The following is a 21,123-nucleotide window of genomic DNA, read 5'->3' as shown; positions in this document are numbered from 1 at the left end:
TTGCATTGATGTCGTTATTTTGATTTTGATTCATAGTGCATGTGCGCTGCGATGTATCTGACTTTCCACCACATGACTGTGAGGCCAGTATTCTGTCTCTTTTTAGCTCTGGTTTGGTGTCATCTGTAATTGTTCACACATAAACGTTATCAGTTGTCTCTTTCCTGATTCATAACACTGCGCCTTCCTGAACAAATCCAAAGGCTGAACATAATCACTGCAGAGCCTTGTGAACTCTGATACCCACTGAAACCTGCTGTGAAGGGATATGATGAAATGGAACTCTGGATTTGCGGCTTCTTCTGTTTTAGCATTTGTACCCAACACGTCTGGCGTGGTGTTTTTTGTTTTTGTTAGGGTATCTCAGGTAAAACTAACTCTGATACACCTCCATGCTCACAGTGAATAATGTGTTTCCTTCCTGTGACTGTGGCGTTAGGAGCTCAGAGTGAACGTAGTGTTTCATTCCATCCTGTGGCTGTGAATCTCAAACGTGGCACAAACAGTAAGTAAAGCTGCGTATTGAAGGACTGATTTTTGCCAGAGCCCTCACACTTCTGTGTGAGGGTACACTTTTTTCCAGCTTTTGGCTCCTCCTCTTCTGTTGTGTTGCATTGTGGGTCAGTAGTTTCCCTCAAAAGAAAAACTGAGGGAAATTAAACAGTGTGTGTGTGTGTGTGTTTGTGAGTATGTATTTACGCTGGTCTCCACATGTGTGTTTGATTATGGTTCTTATTACTTCCATCCAAATCCACGCCTACATCCCCACATCCCACACACACACACACTTCCTACCTTCCTACCTTCCTTCTTCTTTCCTTTATTCCTTCCTTCTCTCCTCACCTCTTTCTCCGCTCTATTCAAGCTGTCACAGAGATATGACAACAAGAGTTTACAGCTCTCCTCAGCTACTGAAACCAGCTTTTAAAAGTTTGCTTATTTATTGATGCCCACAAAGTCCTTAGGTCTCCACACACACACACACACACACACACACACACAGCTCATGACCTCATGCTCTCCACTACCAACTTCAGAACAAGTTTCCCAAACTTTCTGCTCAGGCTGCAGTTTTAGAAAATTAAAATTCACTTGAAGATGAGATACTAAGGCTGCTTGAAAGTCCTCTCCTCTCTCTTCATTTCTCTTCTCCTCTCTCTTGGTTTCTTCTCTCCTCTCCCCTTAGTTCTCATCCCCTTTCCTCTGTCCTTGTTTCTCCTCTCCCATCCTCTCTCCTTGTTTCTCCTCTCCTCTCCTCTCCTCTCTCATTGTTTCTCCTCTCCTCTCCTCTCCTCTCCTTTCCTCTCCTCTCTCCTTGTTTCTCCTCTCCTCTCCTCTCCTTTCCTCTCCTCTCTCCTTGTCTCTCCTCTCCTCTCCTCTCCTCTCTCCTTGTTTCTCCTCTCCTCTCCTCTCCTCTCCTCTCCTCTCCTCTCCTCTCCTCTCCTCTCCTCTCCTCTCCTCTCTCCTTGTTTCTCCTCTCCTCTCCTCTCCTCTCCTTTCCTCTCCTCTCTCCTTGTTTCTCCTCTCCTCTCCTCTCCTTGTTTCTCCTCTCCTCTCTTTTCCTCTCCTCTCTCCTTGTTTCTCCTCTCCTTGTCTCTCCTCTCCTCTCCTCTCCTCTCCTCTCCTCTCCTCTCCTCTCCTCTCCTCTCATCACATTACGTCCTCCATCTCTGCTGTAATTTAGTCCCACACTCACCACAGACGTATAGTGTGTAAATGTCTCTGGGCCTTGAGGCTGTTACTAACTAAGCGTGGGACCACACACTCCAGCAGACAAGGCTTTTCACTGGTGTTTCAGTTGTAAACACATTGGAGCTTTGTTTATACTGTGTTTTCTGGTTTGTTATTTGGGCCTGCTGAAAGCTTACATTTGAATTCTGTGCTACTACAAAACTCTTACACAAATTAAAAGGTGGCGCTGACGAGAAGATAAAGTTACAGTTTTTACCGTTAAGGACAAGAGACAGGTTTATTATCCGTGCTGAGCAGGCTGGTGGGCAGCTATAGCCATTAGTCAAGAGGCAGGTCCAGACCAGGGAAGCTAAAATATTATTGTCCATTATTACACAGAAGGTAGAAGAGTAATGTCGGGGTGGTAAGAGTTTAATTTCCCTGGTTTTATTACTGAAGGTCTGGATCAGAGCTCCTGCCAAGCCCAGCAGGCAGCAGATGAGCTATTTACTGAAGCTACTTGAAAAGTTTTTGTGGGGAAGTGAATGAGAGAGACTCTGTGAACTGTCCGGGCGGCCTCGAGCAAAGTGTGGAGAAACGGTGAGGCTGGCTGCTGTCATTGTTGGATATTACTAACTCACAGCCATGGTCTGTTTAACCTGTTGACCTCCACCCTTGCCCCCACATGTAGTCTCCATGTTCCCTCAGGGGAAAGTTATTGTTGTAACAATGCTGTACACATAATCTATTCCAGGTTAGGTGGGCGATTTATTGAAAATATGTATCGCGGCTTGTTCCATGTGGGATGTCGTAAATGACTATACCACGAATATCGAGTACAAACTGTCATTTAATTGTGATGAAATGAATGGAATGAAGATGGAGGTGGATGGGTTCAGAAAAGAAACAGCACTGGGTTCATCGTTTTCTCAGGGATTCTTGTTGATGCACCTCTATGTTGTCAGATTTAACTTGGTTGTGATTTCCCTCTTTTTGCATGTAAATTTAAAACTGTTCCAATAGAAACCACTAATTGATAAACTAGAATTAAACTAGAATCATCATACTGCTGTGATTTTATCCATGAAAGGGTTAAATCACTTTTTTATGAAGTGCTTTGGAGGAGATTTCAAAACATCAAGAAATATATCATGTAACATGATATAGCCTAAATATATTGCAATATTATTTATAGACCATGTCACCCAGCCCTACCGTTACAATATTTATAGTATTCTCCCTATGTGTGCTCAATATGAACTGAGATATTTAAGGTCATGTAAACTACATTTTAACCCAGCATAAGCAAGTGGCACAACATTATGTAATAATGCAGGGCCCTCATTGGTTGATATTGTATTTTAGTGGTGAAAATTCCTTGACAAATTAGCCATTAATCAAATTACCAAACATTAATTGAACTCTGAGTGAACCAGGTGATTTTTAGGAGGGGGGCAGCATTTGCCTGCTGTGGCCCCCCTTATTATTAAACTTAAAATCTACTATGACAGCACTGCATGTTCTGGTGTGGTCTCCACAGTAACAGTTCAGTAACTATGCACCAATCCAACTTTTCTCCTCTCAGGACAGATTCAGGTACACATGATTTATTTTATCTGTAAACCAGTAAAAGTGTAAACTTCCCTTTAATTGTGATGCAATGAAGGTAACAGGAGGCTGGGAAACTCTATCCCACTAAAAACTGAGTTGGCAGCACGCTGTTACTTAGTGGCAGTAAATGATAAGTGGAAACACTGAGCTGCAGATCGGTCAGCTCTGGCTCAAACCCAGCCGGGTGTATAGTCAGTACTGGCCCCGGTCCCTGTTGCTGGATCAGAGCAGTGCATCGCTAAAGTTGTGTTTCTGTTGCAGAAAATCAGAAGCTCAGGGCCAGACGTGATTTGTCCCAATCAGTGGGACATGTCCCTCCACATACTCACCTTCCAGCCTTTATGTCTTCTTACTAAACAGTAAGGATAACAATTGCCACCAATACCAACATCAGAAGACGTGGAATTCATGTTTTTTTCTTGTTAAATACACTTTAGTCAACGTTTTTGTCGACATCTTGTGGCCAGTAGAGGAACTGCAGCTGGAGGACCGCACAGGCAGCACCACGTCTCACCTGGTTGCAAAACAAGGCACATATTCATTTGGCAGCTGCCAAATCAAACAGATTTTGCTCTGCTAATGTTTTCATAGTGTTAGACATGGGTGTTGGTTTTAGACTTTTCTGTGCCAAAGTGCCGCTGGCTACAAAATCACTTACTTTTCTCCAGATGAGGCGGAGGAGCTGATCCAGAATGAAGCCCGAAAGAGTTCAGTCTGAGAAAGTTTCTCCAGCAGCACAAACACCAGGAATCCTCTCTGAATGATGAATAAATGCTACACACAAAACCTTATGTTTAATGATAAGTGATGTGTAATGGAGTGTCTTGCCCTCCCTCCGCTGATGGATGTGGGAATATTGGAAGGAGTCATTTGCTGCTCTTCCTCCTCCGTCTGCCCTCGGGAGCTGTTCTGGGAAAAACTGCATTACAGAACAACATCGCAGCCTTTGTCACACTGAGCGGGAATAATAACCGCGGCCATTTATTATTCAGTATAAGTACATGTCAGAGTCTGAACCACCTTATTCACCAAATGTAATGAACTCGTGGGAATCTGACTTGATGACAAAGTGATGCTGCAAAGCCAAAGAGCAGACAGTACATCAGTCAAACTGAGACTAATGACTCTGACCAAGAGTTTCCCTGCTACAGAGCTGGATTGCATAATACTCAGAGTCTTTAATATGAATGTAATTTATTTTAGAGGATTATTCAGATTTATTACAAGTTGGGTCTTATTTGCACAGCTTTGGCTGTTGGGTTTTATGACAAACACCTAAGTTTTTACAATGAAGTCCAACAGGGAAGGAGACACGAGCACTCAGAGGATGGGACGGATGGGGAACGACGACGGCCAGCAGAGTATCCAGATGATCTAAACCACCTTATTTGGAGGTCAAACTAAAAGTGAACACACCTGAGATAGTGTTCATGATCCCTCATTGTGCAGGGGGAGTGGACGCAAAGTGCAGTGAGTGGAGAAGGAGGTGGGTCTGTAAATGCGATCCATGCTCATGGATAATAATTTTACTACTCACCTTCACTTATTGTCCGGCCTGCGTGCACACGCAAACACACACACACACTCACGCACACTTTCTACTTAAACGTCACTTTCTGCCGTGCATCTGTGGTTACCCGGTCTGTTGGTGCACATGCTCCTATCCATCTTATTCTATCAGCAGTTTAGTGGCAATTATATTGTACATTAAATGTTAAATATTGGATATCGCCCAAGACTAGGGCCTTTGTGATTTTACAGTTTATCTGAATTGCTAAAGCACTAAAGTGCATCTGCTGAACCAAATGCTCAGTGGCCTGGACCCATTTACTGAAATCATCACTCTTTGGGCAAAACCATAAACAGTTTTCACAGAGTTAGACACAAATTGCGTATCACATTTCACCATTTTTGCAAAACTCCAGGCGAATGAAGGTCGAAGTTTGAAAGAGACAATGGACGAAAATAAAAAGAGGAGGAAGAGTGTGTGTAAGAGGAGGAAGAGCAAGAAAATGAACAGACATTTCAGGTGAAATCTGAGCAACTGTAATAGACCATGGTCTTGTTCATGGAAACAGGGCTAAGATTGTTGTAAGAGCTGAATCCAGACTGTCATACTTTATACTTACAGTACTTCCAGGAGGCAAAGCTGTAACTGTTACTGAGTTATGGATATTTTATTATCATAAAGAGTAAACATTTCTGGAGCTACATGCTGTGGACGCTGTGTTTGAGTAATGGATGCTCAGTGGTGTGTTTATTTTGATGGGCTTTGTGTATGATCTGAAAACCGTTTTGGATTTTTGCAAGAAGAGTCAGAGGTTTGGTGAATGTAGTGTCACAACTGGGTTTTTTAAAACCTTAGACAGGGTTCAGTCTCACTCTTTGTCCTGCTGTTAACAGACATGTCAGAGCAAACTTCCCATGGACTCACCTCTTCTGTTGAGCCCTGATGTTCAGCATCACCAATTATATATATATATATATATATATATATATATATATATATATATATATATATATATATATTTTTTTTTTTTTTTTTTTTTTCAAACTCAGTTGAGAAAAGATGTATTGCACCAGATTGTATCTTATTAGGTACCGGTAGTTTCTATCTGCAGTCCCTGTGGGAAGATAGACGCAAATACAGGACAAAGGTAGATAGAGAACAGTATAAAATAAAGGCGTTACAATAGGGAAGTATACAAAACATTAAAATAATATAGCAGCACCCATGACCCCGTTCCTATTTCTAACACCCCCACCCCCACCCCCGTTAGCTCAGCACGTGCAGTAGATCACCAGCTAGTGCTGTCAGTTGTCACTATGTTACCGAGCTTCCAGCACCATCTGCAGTCTCACTACCAGCCTGAAGTACTTTTTTTTTTTAATATAAACATCTTGTCTGAGTCTTGACTGCTGATGCTTCCTGCCCTGCCATCCTTTAGCACTGTCGCTAAGCTACAGGAATGATGGCCACGATGACGACAATAAGACCCAAGTGCTAATTCACTGGAATTATCTTTTAATGCAGACTGTAAACACCGGTATTAACCATTAACCTCACTGACACACACATTAGCTTCCTCTGGTTGTCTACCTTCTCTCCTGGCACGGTGTTGCAACTTCACATTTAATGCCAGAGATTGTGTTTACAGTGTGTAATTGAGTGTATAAATGACTGTTTTTGTCCATCCGCCCATCGATCTCCAGTAACTGATAAATAGCACTCTGCTCCAGAGGACGCACACTTGCTATGAGACTCTGCAGTCAACTAACTCAGGTTTTGGTCTTTGGTTTGTAGGGAGTCATTAATCATTTAATCAAGGAAGCAGGATTGTGTCACAACAAACCTCACAAACACAACAATATAACCTCTATCTGCTCACTCGTCTGTGCATCTATGTGTGTTTGCACCGTTAATATACGTCAACAGCTTTGTTTCCATGAGATGGTTTTTTGTGTGCTGAATAATAACAAGTGGAAAAAAGCAGATTTTGATTAAGTGCATTCATTTTCTCAACTGAAAGTGAGAGGGTGCAACACAGCTACAGCAAAGAGAAGTAAAGCAAATTCATTTTCCTAAAAACAGCAACTTTGAGAAGTAAATTTGTGTTGACGAAGCAGCGCTGCGTCGACCTCACCTTCGAGTTTATTGAATTGTAAACATTATGCACTGCTGTGTAGAGGCCCTGCAGCATGGTTTGCAATCAGTCATATAAACATATCTGAGAAGGCTTATCCACTGAGAAAGACCACACTCACACTCTGTAGCGTACTCGTGTGTCTGTGTGTGTGTGTGTGTGTGTATGTTGTGTGACACTAATTTACCACTTTCACACATCTCTCAAAATTTTTTTTTTTCTTTATTGGTGAATTAACATGACAAAAACATGCGTGACACAAAGGTCACATACAATGGACAGACATGTAAATAACAACGAAAACAAGAAGTTATGAAGACGTAAACATGAGAAGAATATAATGTGTATGAATCTATGGTGTGTGTGTGTGTGTGTGTGTGTATAATAATAATAATAATAATAATGATGATAATTAATTTATATGCCATCCTGTCATTGTTAAGGGTCAATTCAAAGAGACATCACTGGATGTCGTAGGCTGTCTTATTGAGCAATCACCAACCCTGCAGAGCATTTTAGCATCTTTTAGCTCGTTGTTTTGGTATCAGGACCCTCAGCTTTACTGTCTCACGGGTCTCACCAGCAGGCAGCTGTTTTCAGTGGAAAGGCCTCAGTGACCCCCACTGCACATCTGGCCAGCGCCAAACACACAGACACAGTCAGGACAGTAGATACTGGACTTTATCACATGATCACAGACAAGTGGCTGTCAGTGCTGCTGTGTTTGCTAACAACAGGTCAGCCACATGAACTTCATGAGGTGATAACGTGTGTGATTTTTAGCTGCTTAATGCAGCTTTAACTTAGCTACTAAAGGCTGAAGCAGCTCTCTCATTCATGGCCTATCACATAATATATACTGTTCACAAGACTCCATGTAGTTTTCAGACACTTTTGGCAAACACCATCCCAGAAATATTTAAATTGCACACTACATCTTTATTTTACTGCGTCTCGTCTCAATATTGAAATGTGTAATAAATCACATATTTCCTCCTAATGCTGGGAGACCAGTTCAGACTCTAGAATGGAAACCACAGAGGCTGTGTTGGGTTTATGATGGAGCTTGTTGTAAAGTCCTTTTACAGACAGTTGGAACATCAGCTTTTGTTCCATGTGAAATCTTTTCATCATATCAACACTAACTACTGTAATAATTACCATGTGTTTAACTCATGAGGACTCATGAAAACATTTTGGTGGTCTTAACTTCTGGCAGAGAAGAAGAGTCTCTCTGATTTCTCCTTACAAAAGCAGTGAGACATCCTCTCCCTCGCTCTCTCTTATCTCTCCGTGTTTCTTCCTCCATCTCGCCCTCCTCTCCTCCCATCCGCCCTACAGCTTCTCCTCCTCCTCCTCGTACTAATCGCGGCCATCGGGGGAAGCTCTTGTGGAGCAGAGGGCTGCCGTGGGTGCTGTCGGCGCTGGGTGTGTGCGCGCAGCGTGTCTGGGCAGGCTTTGATCCTGCAGCTCTCTCGGGACACAGCCAGGAGTATTAGGCACTTTTCCACTCTTGTCTTCTTTTAATTACGGGCCCATAATGAAGGCTGCACGCTCGGCTGCAACACATCAGACGCTCGGAGGAGGAGGAGGAGGAGGAGGGATATCCCACCCTCCGTCTCCTCCTCACATCACCCCCCCCCCCCCCCCCCCTCCTTCTCCTCCACCAGTCATGTTGATCCTGTGCACTCCCACTTCTGTCAGTCTTCCTGTCTGGTGTTTGCTCATTTCAGAGACTTTCAGAGACTCTTTCATCTGTTTTATTTCATCTGTCCTTGTGCGTGCTTTGTTGGGTGGATCCTCTTTTCCTCCTCTAATGCTGTGTAATGTCTTTTTATCTGCAGTCTTTTAGTCAGCTATCAGGCTGAGGGGGAGTGGGTTAGGGAGAGGATGCATAAAAAAAAACCTTTGAAATGCGAGAAATTCAAAAACAAAATTTGAAATATGGCAGAAGGTTTAAACATTTTTGCCGCATTGACAAAAACAAAATGTGACAGTGCAACTGAAACAGGTAAAAACTGATGATGTAAGCAGTGAAATGTGCTGTTGAGAAGTGACTCATGCATCAGAGAAAAGACAGACAGATGACGACCTTTTCCTGCAGGCTGCTGCCACCCAGGCAGAAGTATTTACTGCAAACTGACGCACCACAGAGAAAGGGATGAGGTGTGAGCCATAGCAGTGCCACACTATGTTCTGAAGATGTCGTGTCTGACAGTGGGTGTTCCAAGGTGTCACACAGCTGCAACATTTTTAGCACCTTATTCCACATAAGGTTAAACTCTATTGGAAACATCTGCGTGTTGTTATGACCCAACATAACCAAAAAGCCAGACTGTTGCAGTGGAAAAGCAACTATTCATTTGCAAACAAGGAAGATTAAACCACCATAATCAACAACACAAAGAAAAGAACAAAAGACTGATGGGCTGGCCAAAATAAACAAAAGAGGGGAAGCCACTCAGGCCAACCCACAAAGGGGCATAGACCCTGGTGCCTTCCCTCTATCCTAATCCAAAAGAACCCGACTCCAACCTATCAGAAAATAAAGCCCCGAAAATAGGACTATAGGACCAAACAAAAGAAACAAGAAACCACCACCCTGGACACAGCAGGTGGAGGAGAGGGAGTGAGCTGGGATCCCTGACCTGTCCAGACCTTATAGATCTCAGCTGGTAGTCGACAACAACAATATATTTCTAAGTTTGTGTTTCCCCTCTACCTCCTTCTCTGTAAGTCCTTGGATCCCAGCAACAGAGGATAGAAGTGTCTCTGGCCGTCCACTGTCAGACATAACAGTGTCCAAACACTAACCCACTGTATAACACGATCAAAGTCATTATGGCCTGTGCCCTGGAAACACAGGTGAGGTGTAGGAAAACAAGAGGAACACTGGACTGAAAAAAATGTCCTTCACATACATGAAGGATAAAAACATCAAGTCTGTGTGTTTGGCGATGAAGAGGCTGTAGTCTTCCTCATGAAACAAACAGAACTCTCATATTTCCAAATATTGCTTTTCACATTGTTTTCCGTCGTTTGAGTGGAGCTGATTGTTTCTTCTTCTTCTGCAGTGGTTTAATGGCAGCAGTCTGGAGTTTTACCTCCACCAGCTGTTTATCCTGATCCTGATTTCTTTTGCTAAATGTATGGAAATTCATTTCGTCAGTCGTCGTCGAAAAGAAAACAACAGTTTGTGATTTTGGGGGTTAGCCAGTAACTTCCTGGAGTCTTGCTGTCACAATGAGATTACCAGCTCTGGCACCATCACACCTGAATAGAGACATAAACTAAAACCTGTGCACATTGTGTTTTTGTGTGTCGCAGCTCACACTACAGCCAGAGTAGCTGCACTAAAAGTACTGGTCAGATGTATCTGCGGCTGTTAGCTAAGCTAGGCTAACCACATACTGACTTCACCAACCACCAGCCAGCAGAGACTCCAGGAGGTCACTGCCCCAGCCCCTCCCATTGAAAAGCTTTGTAGTGGCTGACCCTGGCCCGTCACCTGCACCGACAGCCTGCAGTAAAGCTCAGGAATTCCACAGCATTAACTTGGGGGTCGGGGAGCATCTGCCGCTCTCTCTCTGCTGCTGTCCCATGCTGAGGGAGATCTGGGTCTTAACTGCCTGCCGAATTATCATCACAACAAGACTCTTGATTATTCTAATTCTAAATCTGGACGGCCTCACCTTTCTTTGACCTTAATATCACGGTCGTTAATCATCGTCTGTCCTGATTCTTGTATCAAATCAGACTTGTAGATTAGACACGTCCATTAGCATTACCTGCAGATAACATGAATAAATGAGATGATTCATAATGTCAGCTTCATTTCCTATTTCTCAGTCAGACATGCAGACTGGTTCAGTAATATCAGTGTCGAGTGTTGTCTTCTTCTTCAAGGAATGAGCAACACACTTTCTCATCTTCTTTCCAACTGCGAGATGAGAAGATCAGCGGTCTGTGTGAGGATTCAGGCTGAAGACAGCCCTGCGTTTAAACAGGGCTCTACAGTACTTCACAACAGTTGGAATACTATAGTATCGTAATGTTTTAGTATCTAGTGTTAGAAGCATTGTGCAGTGGAGAAGAACTCTGTGAGTGTTACAGACTCATAGTGTTGCAACTATTTCGTCTCGGGTCATGACGATCATGAGGTGAACAGTAGAAACGAGGCGATCGCGTGACAGAGTCATCCACCAGGAATGTGTGCGTGTGTGAAAATCACAGGGTTTAGCCTAGCTTAGCGTAAAGACTGCTAGCAGGGAGAAAACCCAAAACCAAAAGACTCACTCCTAATTGAAAAAATCCAACACCTCTAAAGCTGTTAATAATACTTCTGTGTGTGTGTGTGTGTGTCCTCTGTGAGTACGAGGAGTGATTGACGATTAAAATGTTTTATTCATTTCCCTCCTCTCTCATTCTGTCCTTTTTTAAATTTTTTTTTATTTTTTGTGGAAAATAATCTTGTCTCTGTGTGCATTATCTCTTGATTTATTTACCAAAATAATTTATTTTGTGTGTGTGTGTGTGAATGGGTGAATGTGGCTTGTAATATAAACCACAGATTTGTTAGATTTAATATGAGTCAAGTTACAAAAACCTTATTTTTTCCTACATTTCCAGTAATGAAACACAACATCATCTTCTCTTCGTCTTCCTCTGCCCAAGCTTTCTAAAAATAAATGATGAATGTGGAGCTAAGATAACCCTGTCCGTGCTCTCTGTGACTGACCCGCTGGACATGTGTTCCTCCTTCCTGCCGCATCTTCCCTGCAGCAACACGTCATGCACTCTGTCTTCGAACCTGCCGGTCCTCCTCTGGGTCTGACTCGCTCTTTTCTGCTCTGTTACTCCTCATCCTCTCTTCTGCTCCCTCGTGTCTTCGTTTGCCGTCAGCACGTTGCGCTGTTGCAGCCCTCATGTTTTCTAAAGCACTTCCACCCCAAGCTGTTTCCAAAGTGTTTCTGAAATGATATTTAAATAGTTCTTGAGCTTAATGAGCGAACGCCTGAATTAGTGATTTCCCAAACCAGAGTCCAGACGCGACGAGAGGACCCCGAGGGGAATCCGCATGCCCCCCTGGTGGAAAGAGCGATTTATATGTTTAATTTTTAGCCTGTTTTATTCATTTAAACATCATCACACACTAGTTTCACCTTCATCCCCTGCAGGACTGACACGATCCAGGGTCAGACTGTGCTCTCTGAGGGCTACTTCACTGCTATGTGAGGTGTGCATTGAAACTGAATGATCATGTACATGCTGGATAAATGGGTAGTGGTCATGTTAGTTTGCGGCCACAAGAGGGGGGCAAAGCTCCACTGCTTCTCAGTGTCTGTCCTGTCGAGAGAGCTTGGCTGTAGAATCAGAGGGGCTTTACCTGCTAAGTGAAGGTGAACACGGCGGTCTCCCAGGAGGTGGTTATACGATGCAGAGGTACCAGGGTCCTCTGAGTACTTCTGCATTACACACTGACACTCGTGGGACGTGCGAACCATGTGTAGTTTTCATTGAGTAATCTCTTTTATCCAGTTAAAGCAGCACAGCAGGGCTTGGCACACAAGTGTGAAAGTGTGATTTATGAACACTGAGCTTTCACCACTGGACTTACTGATGGTTGTGATGAGCTTGTTGCAGCTGAAGCTATTTGGCTCTAAAATCACTCAACTTTTATCGGCGATCCATCAGCCTTTCCCCGAACAAGTGTTGTATGTCGACTGGGAGTGGATGTGAGTGTGTAGGCGCTGCAATTAAGTCAGATTGTGTGAATGCAGACAGCTCACACTGTTGTCTCCTCCTCGCTGATGTCACAGTAGCACCCAGACTCGAAAAAGAGGAATCTAAAGCCACATCAGCCTGGATCACCACAGCAACAGATAGCAGCTGAAGAGTAAGCTGCAGCGTTGTTTGACAGCAGAGCTTTTCTCTTTGGGATAGTCTGTCTTCTTCTCACGCGCCATCTCAGCCTCAGTGCATCTGTACGCTTCTGTATTTTTGATGAATCATTTGCAGTGATTTAATGGATCCTTTTAAATCATTGAGAGAGTCGTCGAGTCACAGTGGTGCAGGACAGTCAGAGCTGAGCTGTCAGGGTGCAGTTGTATTAAGCTTAGTTTGGGATCGGCTCTTGGTGAAGACACAGGGTGTGGACGCAATAACAGACACGCCTGTGTAAGGTCTCGTAATCCACTCCGGTGAATGCTACCTTCAGTTACCTGTCAGAGAGGTACTTCACCTAATGGAGTAATGTCACACAGGAAAAGTGCGGAGGCTCCGAATGATTACAATGAATGGTTATATCATTTACCACACAACAGCAGTGTCCGTGGTTAGAATCTGACCTGGGACCTTTGTTGCAGGTCACACCCCCCCTTTTGCCTTTCCTGTTTCCTGTCTGCATCTTCACAAGGCAATAAATGTGAAAAATGAATCATTAAAACATATTTTTTCCAGTTTCATGTCCTTATGAACACTGGCTGAGTTATCGATTGCTGATCGTGACATGAATCTTCTCCCATAAAGAAATACATTCCTAACTTTGCTCCAATGCAAGACATGGAGGACGAATCCACACCTCTCGTCTGTGTACCATATATCCTGTTCCGCCGAAGCTACAGTCTAGCTGTCCAAGATAGTTCAGTCAGGTGATTTTCATTCCAGTAATCATGTGTAGGTTAATCATTGCTATTTTGTTCCTGTAACAAACCTACATGAAACCACCAGGACTAATCCCTCTGCCACAGCTCAGCAAACTCCCGTGATCTGTCTAAGTCAGACTGCTGAAGCCTCATTGGAACCTTAGCTTCAGCTCATATACACTGTTAGACAGGTGAGGACTGTGTGGGTTCCCTCTTTTTAACAAGGAATGCTTTCATGTAACCGATCTTTATAAAGAACATGTGTACCATGAAAATATCCAAACCTATCCTTCAAGTATCTTCAAACTTAAAACAAACTTTACCCAACAGTTTTTATTCTGCTGTATATCTGCCAACACTTAAAAGTCCCAGATTCTACCTTTTCATATCCATAAGAAGATATATTTGTGGCTTTAGGAACCAGAAACCATCTCAGTGGTGTTTCACATCTCCTCTCTCAGGCTTCTCTGTGACAACAGGTTTTCTGAGTGATCGAATAATATAGCAGATTTCAGGCAGGAGCTACCGAATCCTGCAAGGCTGGATGGTGGGTCCAGGTGGGCGGAGCTTGGAGCATGTTTCAAGGCGGTGACTGTTTCATGTGACATCACAAAGTTACAGAAGTCCTGACGACTTGTTTTAAGGCTCAGTTTCTGAATACAGGCTGTGTGCTCTGTGGACTGAGGCTTTGATACTTTCACAGTATCAATATAAAACCCAGACCTGATCTATACTCAAAAAAGACACGTAACTTCACTTAATACAATATGGGACCTTTAACTGAAGCTGCATGGCTCTAAAATGTCCCCAAACTGTTCTCTGTTCTGTTGGTGGCCCAGTGAGAATGAAGAGGTTTAACTGATATTCAGATGTGCAGAAAGCTCATCCTGAATCTGATAGTGTCAGACATAATGTCCATATTCTTCCATACACAGTCTGTGGGTCTGTTGTGCTCAGTATCACAAGTTAAACCTGACAGCTAACAGATTCTCTTTGTTCTTTTTTCTTTCATGTCCTTCAACTGTACGACTCCGTCAACCTCACCAGGTAAGACATTTAGTTTTAAAGCATCTGCCTGTTTCCTCTTTTGTTTTGGTTTGTAGCCGTGGCTGGTTGTTTCTTTTTGACTGTAATGAGTTTGTGTCAGGCCTGGTGCCTGCTGGGAGAGAAATTATGGCATCGTTTGTGGCAGAGCTGCTGCTTTTATTTTGCTTTGTAAAGTCAAGTCTCATTTGTGTGTGAGTGTGTTAGTATGCTGTGGTTGTGGTTTTGCCGCCCTGTGTGTGTGTGTGTGTGTGTGTGTTTGAAGCTTGTGGCCTCGGCCTGTAACTAAAGGGATATTCTTCCCAGTTAATTTATTGCATTAGTCATGAACTGGAGTTTCCCCCCCCCCCCCCCCCCCCCCACCACCACCCCATCCCCACCCACCATCCTCTGTGACATAATCCATCTCTGTCTGTTGGTCTAAGCTTCTGAATGTCACGCTGCATCTCTACTGTCACATCTCAAGGTTCCCCATCACTTATTTAAATAAACCAGAGTTGTATGCACTTTCTCAGATATGAATGTGTGTGTGTGTATTTGTGTGTGTGTGTGTGTGTGTGTGTGAGAGAGAGAGAGAGAGAGAGAGAGAGAGAGAGAGAGAGAGAGAGAGAGAGAGAGACGGTGAGAGTTTCTTGTGAGTGTCCCTTTGTGATGTTTTTGGATTGTCTCAGATTTGATGGAATGAGGGGCTGATGGGAGGATGGGAGGATGGCTTGATGGATGAATGAGGAGATGGATGAGCGGGTGGATTCACCCTGGCAGTTTGTCTTTCCTTCCCACTCTCTCCATCACTGGAGTGTAAACCACTTTTTACATTATTTATCTCTCCATCTCTGTTTCTCTTTATTGCTTCTTTTCACTGTTTGGTATGCAAACATTGCGTGTGTGTGTGTGTGTGTGTGTGTGTGTGTTAGCTCTCACGGCTCTGCCCATGTGTGCTATAGTATGTGTGGAGATGGGTAACCATGACAACAGCAGCCTGAAGTAGGAGCGCTTGTGGCAGGCGCAGCACAGTGCCCTGGCTCTCTTTCTATCTCTGTCTCTCTGTGGATGGAGATGCACAGATACCACCTCTCCCCCCTCCATCCACACGTTATTTCTGTTTTGAAATCGTGCAGTTTGACATAGAAACTGTCCATCGTGCAGGTATCTTGTCCTTTTAGTTCTCATTTGCTGTGTGTTTATTACCTCTCAGTGCAGAGGAAGTGAATGGATAGTGCCTCCGTTGCTGTGCAGGCTCAGTGACTGTCACCGCTCCACCTCTTATTGACCAGATAATTAGTGTGTGTTGCACATTACATGAACAATTCACACACTGTCATAGAGAGAAGGCACATAGAGCTGATTCCCAGTGTAAGGCAGCACAGACTTAGAGGTTAGATGTGTTTGAATTTCCACACCTCAGTTGTTATGTCCAAAAATATCATTATCATTATTATCATATATATTATTATATGACACCTGGATGGCCATAAAAAACATAATAAACAGATTCATGAATAGATAGTCCAAAATAATTTACAATACAATTTAAATAACAGACTATGAAATTACAAAATTGTAATAAAAATAACACACAGGGAAAAATTACAATTTATCAAATGTCAAGATTATAAAACTCAGGCATTCATCCAGTGAGTAAAAAACAGTCAGTTAAAACAGCTGCACTCTGTACTGGGAAGGTTTAAAATCTTTTTTCTAAAATGTTGATAACTTATAACACTATAATTTTTTTAAATGCTCTGTAGCTTTTTCCAAGTGTCTGGAGAATTAAATCCAAATGCAGTCTTCTCAAATTCAGAGTTTGTCATGTGACCGGGCTTTGTTTGTATGTACTAACTGATCTGACCAGCAGAGATGTAATGTAAGATAGTATTTTCCAATGAGGGCTTTGTAAATGGTCAAGTCACAATATTTGTCAAACTAGATTACAACTATTGATCAGAATCAGAATCGCCTTTATTGTCATTATACATAGTACAACGAAATTTGAGCGCTGCTCCCTTGGTGCAAACAATGCTAATTAAATAAAATTAATAAGAACCTAAAGAGAACACAAGAATTAAAAATAAAGGAGGTATAAAAAGGCAAGTGATATGTACAGATGTGAGAGAAATAGTAAAATGTTGGATTTTGTTGGAAAAAGCATGAACATAAACTCCACTGAGAAACACCCTTTAACTGAGAATGGCTTTGAGCTTATTATGACCCATAATGAGGTCTTACTGTCAGGTCACCTCTAGTAGCCATGGTGATTATAATAGGAGAGAAGGGGGAAGTCAGGTGACGTAGTATAAAGAGCGACAAAGTCCATGTTAGAAGGAGGTCTTCAGGTGGACGGATGGGTCAACAAGACTCACACACAGGAGACCACTGTCCATTGTAACAAGGACAACAAAGGCCCTGTTACTTTAAGTATGTTCTCATTTTACCCCAAACCATAATCTTTTTCTAAAGCCTTATCAAACCATCACCTTTCTACAACCTTAACCACATGTTTGTTACTGTTACCATGACAATGGAGGTCCATTCGCCTGCTGTTGGTATGCTCTGTGTTGGATCCAAGGGTGCGGATGAGCGATTTTTATGTTATATTGGTTGGAGGTCTTGTGAGATCACGCACACAGATGAGCTGTAGTATTTATTTACAACACTCTATGATCTGTGTGGGTGTGTGTGACAGACTGTAAAGGTGATAAGAGGGTTTTCTCTGATTCATTCAACTGTTGCATTTGTTGCAAACTTATAATTGTTGACAGAGAGTTTCTACAGTCGTCCCTACTTAGCATGTACCCTGGGAATACCAGGAATACCAGGATGGATACAGTCATATTATTAATATAGTCATATATTAGTGTAAATGGAACCTTGGATTGGGAAAAAAAATAAATAAATAAATAAATAAAATAAAAAATATATATATATATATATATATATATATATAGCAGAATACCTGTGAAGATAATAGTGAAGGAGCCAGACACAGTCACACACAGAGTGATACAGGCCACCAGTCCTGGCCACTGCTCTTCATATTCCCTTCACACTCATACTCAACTAATGCAGAAAATATATAAGAGTGTGTCTCTCTCCTTCGCTGCCTGGGTGATGCAAACAGCTGAAATCAAGACTTCACCTTTAAACAACCAACATACAGGATTTTACTCTTTAAGTACAGCACCGTAACCTTTACACTAATTCATGCATTTTACAAAATAACTAAGAAGCCAAATAAAACTGCAGCAGGAAATAAATTATCCTGCATTTTGCCTGTGATGTGGCAGCTGCCACCATCGTGGTGCAGTCTGCAGCCTCGTGACTGTGGCTTAGATATAAAATCTCACTGTAAAGGCCTGGACACAACAGGATTTAAAACTGTGAACTGCACCTACCAAATTTTACTTTGTGGTGTGACCACTGTATAATGCTAATATACTTAACAACCAACACATACAGTAGGTATTGGTCAGCAAGTTTAGCAGCAGTGAAGACGTAGAGCACTTCCTGGGTTCCTCTCCCTCCCTCTGCAGCCTGGACGCAACAGGTCCGATGTTGAACGCTCCACCAATAACATGTTTCACTACTAAAGAAATAAACACAAAGGTAGCTGCCAAATCTTGTGTTTTAGAGGTTTGAACACAGGTGAATTTATTACACGTGCAGTTTAAAAACCTTTGATCTGTGTATCTGCTCCTTAGTTTATGATGCTGCACGCTGCCACCATGCTGGCATCTTTGCTGGCACACAACAAGCATGTGCAGGCTAACAGCCGGAGAGCAGCAGCCTCAGTGACGCCTGCAGCAGCTGGAGCAGCAGCTGGAGCAGTGGAGGCATCCTGCCTGCATTTTTTTTTTTTACTCTTTTTTTTTTTTTTTTTTTGAAAATGTCATCAGTTCCTGACTTCAAGCATCCCTCAGCCTCATCCAGAAACTGGCTACAAACTGACCCAGTTTGGCAACGCTCTGCCGCTGCTTTCAATGTCAAGTGTGTGTGTCAGTGCGTGTGCATGTGTGACAGAAAGAGAGGGAGGGAGCTACGAGCAGAGCAGACCAATAGCAGCCGTCCACTTTCTCGGTTAAACACAACCAGAGGGCAGCAGAGACAGATATCTGCAGCAGGTGTAAACATCTCTGTCCTCCTCTCTGTTCGATGTTCCCAGCGCGCCCCCTGGTCACGGTAAGCTGCGGACGCGTCCTGACTTAATGTGGTCTTGTTTAATTCACTGTTTGATATTCGTCCACAGTACAACAGCTGCTTTCCTCTGCTGCTCCTCTGGAAGCTGCAGGACACAGTGTGCTCTGAACCACAGGCTGACACTGGAGATATCTGAGGCTTGCATCAGTGTATCTGCTGTCTGAGGTTTTCGTTATGTGACTCACATTTTGATACTTATTGTCTTGCTTGTGTGCGTTTTAACGGGCAGCATGTAGCTTATCTGTTCTCTCCAACTCCAACAACGTGCACACAGCTACCTGTTCGGTGTGTCAAAGCTCATTTTTCCTTTTTTTTTTGAATTAGTTGAATTAGTTAAAAAATGTGTCCCAAGTGTTTTAAGACTCTCAAAAGTAGCATTATTTTACGAGAAAATCGTTTCAGGGGAAGTTAGTTACACGACAGATCTGAGCTGGTGTAAGTAATCTCTTCACTGCTTTCACAGTGGAGTGGTTACGAGGATGGAGAGACTCGTGACAGAGCCAGGGGAAAGGTTTCCTTAATATTGAAGCCACGCTGGGACTGGATAGTCTGTGACGGGCTGCATCCCTTCACTTTCATGATGACAGACAGATCTGTATTGTGCTGCACAGTCACTGTCAGAACAGGCGAGAGCACAAGAGTGAATTTAATCTGCATTCACTGGAGATAGGAACTGTCACTGACACCACCTGGTTGCTTGTAACAGAAATTTGTTCATGTACTGACTTTAAAATGCACCACACAGAAGTTACTGTTCAATGAGGACTATACTATTACATCTGCAAAAAATGATTTCTTTGGCCTCTCAAGGGCAGCAGACACAAGTTGTCATCCATGTGGAGTCATGTTTGTGTTCACCTGATGAGTCAAAGTCCTCTATTCCCTCTCTTTTTGCTCTGTTTTTGGTCTCCACCATCTCCTGAGGGAAATATCTGGCTGTTTAGCTGCTAAATGCTCCACTTTGTTCACCAGCTGCTCTCTGACTCGGTGTGTCTGCTGTTTGCTGCTGAGCAGGTAGTGGGCAGTGGCTTTTTACAGCTGTTTCTCTGAAAACAGCTGCTGCAGCTGGCAGAGAGCTGTAAGTTCATCGCTATGAAAGACCAGTTCCACAACGTCACATTGTTTTTCACTGTGTCATTTGATGCACTGTTATAAAAATTATCACCTCTAGCTTCAGACAGTCATGTGTCATATCATATGTTAGCCAGTTCACACCAATGACTCCCTAAAAGTGAAGCCAAAACATCTCCATCATCCCCCTAGTGGCTGGCTGGAGTATAGGTCGTAAACTCCGCTCCCCCCATCCATGTTAGCGGATGGAACATGTGCCAAGCTAACAAATTAGACATTGTTTCTATCTGTTTGGCTAGCTCTTATCACGTGTTCATTTTTCTAATGAGTTTCATTTTATTTTGTTCTAAAATGGGGGTGTGACATCATGATTGACAGTCAGCTGGGTGTATGGGCAGGACCTTGATACCACAGCTCCACCACCCAATAACCACTCTGCCTCAAGATGATGTCACCAGTGCAAGATAGCAGTGCTCGTACCCAGGATATTTTGGCTACGTTTTTTTTTTTTTTTTTTTTTTTTTTTTTTACAGTGGGATGTTGTCCATCTTTATACGTATTAGCATTCATTACATCACTGAGTTTATAGTAGGTCTTTTAATTTCAGTATTAAGTAGTGTCTTTGTCTCCCATTTTGGCCGGATGCATCACTGAATGAACATCAGTCTCCCCGACAATGTTTTAATTAAATTATAAGTCAAAGGAATAATTGTCACTGTGGCTGCAGAGGACATGTCCTCACTTTTCAAAATCCTACAAAATCCTTCCAAGTGCTGTGAGGGCCTAAACGCAACCACAAAGATGTCTGATAATGCTGCCGCCAAAACATAGACATTGTCTGTGAACATTGTACCGATGTGTTCAGTATCAACATTTGCGATTTGCCAAATACCTTAATTAACATTTCTTCATTTCACCATGTAAACATAATTGAGTCGCAACCACATTTCATATAAAACGCTGTTGCAATTAAGTTGCATATAAAGGTGTTTTTCTAGGAGACGGGGTTGGTAAGCTTAACAATTTGCAATGATGAGTGATTTGCTGACATTTTTTACCCCAGGTTTTGCCTCTCAGGCTACACAGGCTACTGTAGACCTGCAGTAAATGTTTATTGTTTTCATCAATCAAAGATAAAGCATTAAAGGATTTTGTAGAAAAGGAGCAAATATTTATTCAGTATTAATCTATCAAAAAGTATCAGGTTCATGAAAACTCTGCTCTCTCAGTGTTATTAAAGTTCC

General features: G+C 42.8%; 1 protein-coding gene across 12 annotated transcripts in view; it reads left to right on the top strand.

The window, feature by feature from the left end:
• LOC139635202 (pleckstrin homology domain-containing family A member 5-like) overlaps positions 1–21,123 on the top strand; it is a 215,863-nt gene that overhangs the window by 85,783 nt on the left and 108,957 nt on the right. The gene's annotated exons all lie outside the window — the stretch shown is intronic.

The sequence above is a fragment of the Trachinotus anak genome, unplaced genomic scaffold (assembly GCF_046630095.1).
Source record: "Trachinotus anak isolate AG129_WGS33_773 ecotype Australia unplaced genomic scaffold, CSIRO_AGI_Tana_v1 ptg000018l, whole genome shotgun sequence".
NCBI classification, from domain to species: Eukaryota; Metazoa; Chordata; class Actinopteri; order Carangiformes; family Carangidae; genus Trachinotus; species Trachinotus anak.
This window is presented reverse-complemented; position numbering and strand designations above follow the sequence as displayed.